Genomic DNA, 9,890 nt, shown 5'->3' with positions numbered 1-9,890 from the left:
GTTAACCGCAGGCCTGTTTGACCGCAAAAGTTGACATCAGTTGATGGAGTTTGATTGTTGTTTTGTGGACTATTTTGACTACTATTTTACCAGATAAATAGGTTGATTTTGACTACCTTTGACTGAGCTTCAAAATGGAAGTTTTTTTGTTGCGTTGACCATCATTGACTTCTTAGTTAGGGCTGAATTTGACTGTAGTTGACTACAGATTTGATAGGGTTGTTTTGACTTTGATTTGGCAAGCCAACTTTGAATTTTTGTACTCTCTCTCTCTACTAATTATTTGATATAATAATAATAATATTTGATCAAGGGTTTTTCCCATCTTGGGGATTTTCCCTGGCATCCACCAAATCTGGTGCCCTCTTGTCTTGGCTTGTATTTTGCATTTTATTTTATGTTATATCTACAGTTACTGTCAATTTGATTTATGGTTAATGTGATTTATATTGGAAAACTAAATTGGAAATTTCCATTGGGTTGTTGAAGGAACATTGAAGTAATTATGTGAAGCATTGAACATACGATTGTTAACTAAAATTAATAGGAAGGCATATTTAAAAGGGTGTGAAGATTATGCAATGGTTGAGCCTCTTTTATAGACAATGTATGTGTGAATTCTGTGAGCCTAGACAATGAACATTTCAAGCAGTCGAAAGAAATATTTTTGGTTTGTATCCTAGTTCAATGACTTTAGGTCTGAGGTACCTTTGTTAGAGTAAGACAATATATATCAACTAAAGAGAAGTCACATAATATATGTTGCAAAAGGACAGGATATTTGTGATAAAAGAGTGTAAGGATGGAAAATTAAGGTTGAAGAGGCATATATAATTTTTGTTCATTTCAAAGTTTTCTTGCAACCAATGACCAATATCAAGAATTTTAATTCTTCTAGGTCATGGAGAAATCACGTCTAGAAATTAACATGAAAAGTAAGCTAACCTTATGCTCCTTTTAAAGATAGTGACGTATTATAAAAGGTTTTGTATAGATATATTATGGATCATGATGTAATTTATATGTTAGCATTTAGATCATTTCCTTGCTTATGAGGACTAGGTTTTTGTGATAAAGGAATGAAATGTACTCCATCTCATGTATAAAAGGCTTGTCAATAACATTTATATGGTTAGTAACTAACTCATTAGTATACTTGTAGAATTTGTAATTTTTAAAGAATGGAAGGTCTTAAAACTTTGGATATTGAATCATTTAGGGTTTGTAAACCCTAGCAAATATTTGAATTAGAAAACCCTAGGAACAAAACCCTACAACTAATCATCTATGTTGTAAGAAGAAGACTTAGCCCTTGAGAAATGACATCATGTTGATGTGAGGACAAGGTTGGTGAAAAAGGTCCAAGATTAAGAGGGAGTTAACTTTCCTCAAACAGATAGGTACTCTACATCTCCTTTCTTTGGTTACTATAGATTAAGAGGGAATTAACCTTCCTCAAATAGATAAGTAGTCTACATCTCCTTTCTTTGATTACTATTGTTGTTATTTTGTCTATGCACTTGCTTAATGATATTTGTTCTTTAATGTCCTTCTAATAGAGTTTGCAGGTCAAACAGGGAGGTAAGAGTGGGAGGGGTGCTTTATAACCTTGAAGAAAAAATTGAAGAAAAAAAAAAAAGTACGCCTAGGGACTGGGGAAATCCTCAAACAATCAAATCGAAGCACTCTCTCTTTGGCAAGGCCTGAAGATTAGTATCTCCAAAGGCATTAGGAAATTGATTATTGTCGGTGATTCAATGGCGGTAATTCAAAAATGCATAAGGCTCTCTAGGAATGAGCATATTATATACTATGATCCCTCTCCTTTGGTTATAACGATAATGAATCTACTCAGTAAATTAAAGCAATATAATTTTTTTCATGTTAAAAGGTAGAAAAACCATAAGGCGGACCTTCAAGCCAACATGGGTGTGGTATTAGAACAAGGAGTATTAAACATTGATCAAACCACCATCACATGTCACGTTCCTTAATGGAAGGATTAAATAAATCCTTAATGGATTACAGGTGGAGTGTCGGAATAAATAAGGACCAGCAAATTATTAAATATGATAATACCTTAGGGATGAGCAAGAGCTCCTCGAGAGTCATTAAAGGTAGTTGGGAATTTAAGAACAGATGGGCAAGGTGGAGAATGGAAACCATGTTGTAGGACAAGTGGATACACTCTCGTTGGTTATTAAATTAGAAAGCAGGTGAAAACATCCTCAGTTACCATTTCATATCTTTTCAAAGGAAATCCAGCAATGATAAAGATGGCAGAAGGTGTCTTGGCTGAGTTGCAGACAAGGAAGGCATTAAATCTTGATAAGAAGGGAGACACATTTGAAAAGTATCAAATGGTTATTTATAGGAGTTGGGTGATGTAGCTCAAGCATAGAATCATCCTTGTGCAAGGAAGGATTGCAAGAAAGATGGCTTCAGCTAGTAACAATGGCAATGGTAATGGATAAGAGGAGCTCAGGAGTAGTGGGAATATGGCAGATATAATTGATCATTCAAGCAAGAAAATAGTTAAGGAGATCCAGGATAAAATGGTGGTTGTGTTATCCCACCTGTCTGGATTAGGGAAAGATATGGAGCTGATGCAGAAAGCTATGGAACACCTTAACACTAGAATGATCAACATGAAATACAAGGTGGATAATATTGAAGTGAAATTTGAAATGGCCATCATCGGGGTGTTGAAAGAGGTCTTTGGATTATGTGATGCACCCACTCCAATGGTGAAGGAAGGCGCAGAAGCAATGAATCGAGTTTTGGAGCCTGAAGCTACGAGGAATGCAGAATTGGGCCAGCCTTCTGAAGTGGCTAGGGAGGAAACAGAATCTGGAAGCCACAGGTAGTCTATAATTTTAATTTACATGTTTTGTCGGATAGTAAATATTTGTGGTATTTTCTAGAAAATATATAGTCTAAATGATGTAAGGAAAGTATATAGAAATAAAAATGGTAGAAATAGGGTCTCTTTGAATATAAATCTGCAGAACTTTGAGATAGAGCTTATCTTGGTTGTAAGGGACCTAGCTCGTTTCCAGTTTTGTTTATAAGAATTTCTACCTGTTTCTTTAAAAAAAATATAGATTTTGCGGGTCAATGATAAGAGTTTCCTAAGCTTTGATAACAGATGAAAGAATTGGAAGAACGTAGCAAATCAAAAAGAATTTCCTAATTCATAGAAGACATAAATGCATAAGGAGAAAGTAGTTTGAAGTTTGCATCAAAGAAGTCAACACTTAACATTAGATGGTAGCATGGAAGCAAGACTTGAGAAGGTTCTCCCAATAAAAAGGAATAACTTCACTTACCTCAACTGAAAGAAAAATCTAACATATCTTGGATGGATATAATACTACTTCAAGAAAACCAAGAGAAGCTTGTGACCAAGATCCTCTAGAAGATAGATTATATACCTATGGAAACACCATCTAGCAAAAGTCGGAGAGTTCTAATATTGTTGATCCATCATTGTATTCTTGAAAATTGGTAGCTTAGGGATGAATTTCTAAAAATAGAAAATCTAAAATATAGAAGGTCTAAAAATAGAAAGTATCAAGTATGCCTTTCTAAAAATATTAAATCACCTTACGTCCATTGGTAATAAATTATTGTTGATGGAAAATCCCTTACGATCATCAATCAATCCTAATAGTTCAATTTCAACTTAATCATCAATATTATTCTTATTCTTATTCTTATGATATTATTATTAAAAAGAAATTCAAGTCTCTCAATCATGAGACTCAATCATGTCATATGTAACTCCCCTCAATTAATTCATATGTTACTCTCTCTCTCTCTTAATGGATTCATTCCTCTCTTTAATACTCTTTTGCACCTCTTACACTCTCTTACACACTTTAATGACTCTTCATAAAATATTCATCTTACACCTCTTTAATTACACTTCCCTCCTGAATGCATAAGTTACACTCCTATTTTGGCATATGTAACTCTTGCTTAAGGCATAGGAGTTAATCCCTCATGAATTCGGCCTCCATGCTCTTCTTATATATGTGTGCCTCTCATCCTCACTTGATACACACGTGTGCTTGTGAAAGGAGAATTCAAACTTGAGAAAGAGAGAGTTGGAGAGTCTAGAGGAATATTCAAAGAGAGAGAGAGAGAGAACCAATATTGAAGAGAAAGAGTAGATATTGGAGAGCTAAATTTATTTAGTGTTTGAATCAGCTACTGCTATCAGAGATATTCTACAAATTTGGGTGAACTTATTCATTCTCTCATTGTACTTTGTATCTTTGTTGAACAATTGATTTCTAATAGAAGAAGACTCTAGTTGAGTTTTCCCCTTTGTGGGTTTTTCGTTTGTTTCTCATTGAGTTATTGGTTGTATTATATTGTGCATATGGTTTATATGATTTATGTTCTATCTACAATTACTTAACTTATTTTGCAGCGTAAAGAAGTTTTTGATTTAAATGATTATGACAGCATAGAACATCAAAATTTCAACATGGTACCAAAGATTTGGTGAATACAAGCTCCATTTCCAACTCTAAATTTGTTGAAATATCTCTTGTTGTCCGCTCCATTTGCAACTCTCTTTCCGTTGGAATATCTGTTATTGTCCACTCCACTTCCAGCTCTCTCTTTTTTTAAATATATATTGTTGTCCACTCCATTTGCATCTCTCTTTCTGTTGAAATATATCTTGTTGTTTGTTCTACTTGCAGTTTATTTTCTGCTGGAATGTCACTTCTAATTTGTTGTTGAAATATCATTTGTTGCCCCTTATTTGTTACTACTGAAATATTATTTGTTGCTCCCTCCTTACTGCTGAAACATTATTTGTTGCTCCTTGTTGCTGAAATAAGATCTTATTTATTGTCTTATTTGCTACTGAAAGCAAAACCAAAATCAGAGTACTTTCTTGTTTATTCCCTTTCTAGTTTCTCTCCTGTAGATTCTTGTGACAACTGTTTGGTTGATAGTAGTGCTTCAAGGCACTTTATTGGTTATAATGAAGTTCTCTCAAATTTGGTTGAGAGGGAAACAAATTTGAAAACTATACTACATATCCTATGAAGGTGTCTAGTTTTGTTTCTTTTTATCTAGATCAAGATTTTTTGTATGTACCTGGTTTAAAATTAAGGTGTTGCATTTGTCTAGTCATTATGGTTTTGGTATTTGTTAATGCATGTAAAAGTAAAGAATAGTTTTACTTATGTTTATGAATGTGCAAGAAAGTGTTGTCTTGAAAAGAAGTATAATGCATAGAAGGTTATGAAAGAATAACTGATAGAAATTGAATGTTGAAGATAGATTGATTTTGATTCTCTCACATTATATGAGAAATGACATAATCTTATGGGTTTTGGTAATTTTGATATTAGAGTTTACTAAAAATAGTGGTTGCAGGTAAGGATCATGAATTTCGCAAAAGATGGAATGATAGTTTTCTAAACTAAGCATTTTTGCAGCGATCAAAGATGGATTATATCTAATATCATTGTAGACAATGAAGTAAATATGTATAATTATTATTACATTCCTTTTCTATGGGATCACAATTTGAAGATCTTTATAAAATTAATGGAAGACCTATCCATGCATTGATTCGTGATAAGTAATCATCAATATAAATTGTGGCACTGAAAGTTCACTCTTCTTCACTATAAAGCATTACCTCATGTGAAAAAAATTGTTTCCAAAATGCCTGAGATTAGAGTGGATAATGATGGAGTTTTCCAAGTGGTGTTCAAGAAGATGCATTTCTTCTATCAGTGACATATGACTGATGGGAAGTGGTAACTTATAGAGGTTAGATCAAGAGGGATCTAACATTAAAAAACAAGTATTTTCAATTCTTCTGTTGTTTCTTTGTGTCACTGCTTTTGTTTATATTTATCTTTATAGATAATTTATTATTCTTATTGAATGAGTATTTGAATGATTCTTTCGCTAACTTCTTGATGAGGATGCGATCAAGAAAAACGGATCATGAAGATCATTTAGGTGCAAAATAGTGAAATAAGAGTAAACTCTAAGAGGAAGTTGGTGCAAGGATAATTAAAGATTCACTCTCACATCTAGAAAAGAAATAAATATATACCATGTATACTTTCATTATGTTTATTTACATTGCTACTATTTCTCTTTCTCTTGTTTTGGGATCAATAGGTACATTTGATGAATGTGATAACCAATTCCTTTGTATCGAGATTGAGAAAGGTTTCAAACCATCCTATGACTTGAGTGGACATGAAGTGGACAAGAGCTCAAGACTTCTGCAAAGAATTTTGAATCAGGAAAGAGGCCGCCTTATGATATAACCTAGAACAAAAATGGGCACTTGAGGATCTTTGACTGCCCTGTGTACTTTCATGTGCCAAAGGAAAAGAGTACCAAGATGGAAGTTTCAAGTAAGAAAGGTATGATTGTTGGTTATTGTAAAAATTCTAAAGCTTATAGAATATATGTACCTGGACAAATAAATATAGAGTTTAGCAGAGATCTAATATTTGATGAAGATGAAGCTCTTTGAAAATCCATAGACACTCCTCCTACTACTAATGTTGAAAGATAGGATGATTCCTTGGATGCACAAGAAGATCCCAAGCTTTAGCATGATCTTGCTGATGAACCCATGGATCCCATGGACTCCTTGGATCCTTCTACATGTGCTAGATAAAGATACTTATGGTTTCGTGACACTTTACAGGACATTGATAGACGTGTTGCTCCCTAAGGAACCTTTAGAGATAGTAAGAAACCATGTCAGTTCCAGGAATACGTTGTAGCCATGACCAACATTATTTGGGATGAACCATGAACTTTTGAAGAAGCAATAAAAGATCAAGTTTGGAAGGATGTAGTGGCTGAAGAATACGAGTCCATCATTCATAATGATGTATGGGAAGTGGAATGATTGAAAACTATAAAGCTATATTTGTGGCCAGAGGATTCTTTTAGAAGGAGGGAATAGACTATAATGAAATATTTGCACTTGTTTCCAATTATACAACGATCTGATCTATTGTGGCTCTAGTTGCTAGCCAAGGATGGTCCCCTCACCAAATGAAGGAGAAGATTTCTTTTCTGCATGGTTTCCTCAAGGAAGAAGTATTTGCGGAGAAACAACAAGGCTTTGAATTTCATGACTGGAAAACTCTTGTGTGCAGCCTAAAGAAAGCCCTCTATTTTTTGAAGAAAGATCCAAGAGCTTGGCTTCATTGGTAGCTTCTTGATGAAGCTTGGTTTTACTAGAAGTAACGTTGATCCAAATATTTACTTCAAGACAGTCCAAGATATGCCTTTTAATTTTGGTATTATATGTTTATCATTTATTTTTTTACCAATGGTGAACCTCTTATCCTCCAGTGTAAGAGGGACTTAGCTTATGAATTTGAAATGAAAGATATTCATTTGATGCACTACTTTCTAGGTCTTGAAGTATGGCAGAGACCTGGTGAAATTTTCCTTTCTCAAGGAAAACATGTTGTCAAGCTACTAGAATGATTTGGTATGACATAATGCAAGTCCATGAATTCTCCAATGGAAATGAATTTTAAGAAGCTATGTGGTGAAGTTGTAGGTCCTGATTTGGAAAATCCTTCTAAGTATCGCCAATTGATTGGGTCACTGATGTTCTTAGTGAACACTAGACCAGACATATGTTTTGTGGTCAATACTATGAGCCAATATACAATTAAGCCATCACATGCACATGTTGAAGAATTTGAATGTCCTTGCCTCAACATCGAGGAAACCACCCGGTAAGGAACTTGAATATCGTTCCTTTTCCATTTGGGATAGCGGCTCCGACTGGGGATATAGGGACCAATTTCACATTCAAATATATAACGGAATTTGGGGTGTGATATAGATGAGGTGAAAACAATTTTATTGAGTAAATATGAATGCAAATAAGTAAATCTATTTCTAACTATCTAATTCCCGGGAATATAACAAACTTTGCATATGCGATTTTATAAAGATTTCTTTATAAATGAAAGATAATATAGATCATCAAACATTTAAAAGAGTTAAAACAAATTAAAGATAATTAAATTGATTAAATAGTTAATCAATTTAATTATCAAGCACATATCACATAAAAATTATACCATTTCATACATACAACTTAAGATAAAAATTAATGCACTTTTCAGTAGTGAAATAATGCTTAATTGAGTTGTGATATTGCATATAATAAAACAATGATAAAATTTAACTGACATTCAATCATAGAACATAGCATTAATAAAATATAATAATACCACATATATCAATGCTCTGCTTATGGAAGAAGACAGTCTCTGGCCCAGGCTTTCTGTTAAAATTATCAAAGAAATACAGAAATGCAAGTTCCTTGAGTCTTCTTACAAAAATTATGAATCCCTTCTCTAAAAACTTGAGAAGGTATTTATAAATAAAAGTCATATTATCAAAATAGAAAATGCATATTTTTCTGAGGAGGTTGAAACAAACACTCCTCTAAATAGGGAACAAAAAGATAAAAATAGCTTATGTTTTAATAAGAAACTAAAGATGGGAAGTTGACTGCTCTCCCAATTGTTCTCGCAACCTGTAAATAGCTTCCATTGCCTTCAATTCCGGGGGATGAGCTGGCTTGATCTGCATATGTCCTACAAACAAGGCATCTAAAAGAGATGGGAGCATGTACTGAGTTGCATTAACAAGGTTGCGAAGAACTAACCATTGTCCATAAGGTTTTACCAAAAACCGTTGATGATATTCAAGATTTAACTTAGGTAATTTCTTGATTCTATCTTCTTTTTTCTTTTGATTTATGTCAATACTCTATGAGTGATTGAGTATCTGGAAAGCATTCTGCTGGGCACTCAATAATAAGATTAGCATCTCTAAGAATTTCTCTAACATTTTGGTAATTTGGCCTTCTAAGTCTCTTGCTCTATAAATTTCTTCTTTAGCCTGCTTCATTCTGATATCCCAGTCTCAGAAAAAAAAGATCTTTGTAAGATTCTTGTATTCTAGGGAGATTTGTTTTTATTCCATCTGAACTATCCTGCCAAGTGATGAAATCAGAAATCTTGTTGTTGATATCTTCACAGTATGTTCCTAATTTAGACATTTGATCAGTCGATGAGTCACTGTTTTTGCAGAGGTCATTGATAATCTTCAACTTCTTACAGAAGTTCACTTCTTGTTGTGAAAGGAGAGCATTGATCTCTCTAGTTTCTTTTTTGAATCCTTCAATATCAGTGTCCTTCTTAATCTGAGTTATTCTAAGTTGAAGCATTTCAGCTCTAAATATCAGCTTCATTTTGAACTTTTAATTGATCAAACTCAGTTTGTAATTTTGACAACTTGAGTTTCCATTCTTGCTCCATATCATGTCTTGAATTAAGTATTGTTTGTTCTAATTGCAAGATTTTTTCATCTTTTTCTTTAACCAGTTGTTGAACTTCAATAGCTTTGAAAATGGTGGTCGTAGCATAGGCTCTTGCATATTGTGAAAGCTTAGCTAAATCATCAGACGAGTTAGCTTGATAATATTTCCATACCACATCTAATGGAATGCTTCCAGGAAGAAGTTCCTGAGAATGTTCCATTCTTATTTTCTTTTTTTGTCGACTCACAATAGCATGAGGTTCAGGACTGTAAAAATATCAAGAGGTGGAATCTCTTCTACTCAGAGGATGATTTCGGAGGTGGGGACTGCCAAGATAAATTCTTTATCCATTATTTGACTTGATGACTCCTTTACAAAAGGTTTTGCCTTATTGGTTACAGAAGTCTTTTCTAGCTCCATTGTGGTTGAGTCCTGCACTTCTTTCTCATGTGTGCTATCTAGTTATTTGTTGAACTGATCCCATACTTTATCAAGCTCACTAGTAGAAAAAAGATCTTCTATTTGTTTTTCT

This window comes from Pinus tabuliformis, chromosome 5_2, assembly GCF_031772625.1.
Source record: "Pinus tabuliformis cultivar Carrire ecotype Pingquan chromosome 5_2, CPIR1, whole genome shotgun sequence".
NCBI lineage: Eukaryota > Viridiplantae > Streptophyta > Pinopsida > Pinales > Pinaceae > Pinus > Pinus tabuliformis.
Note: the sequence above shows the minus strand (reverse complement) of the source record.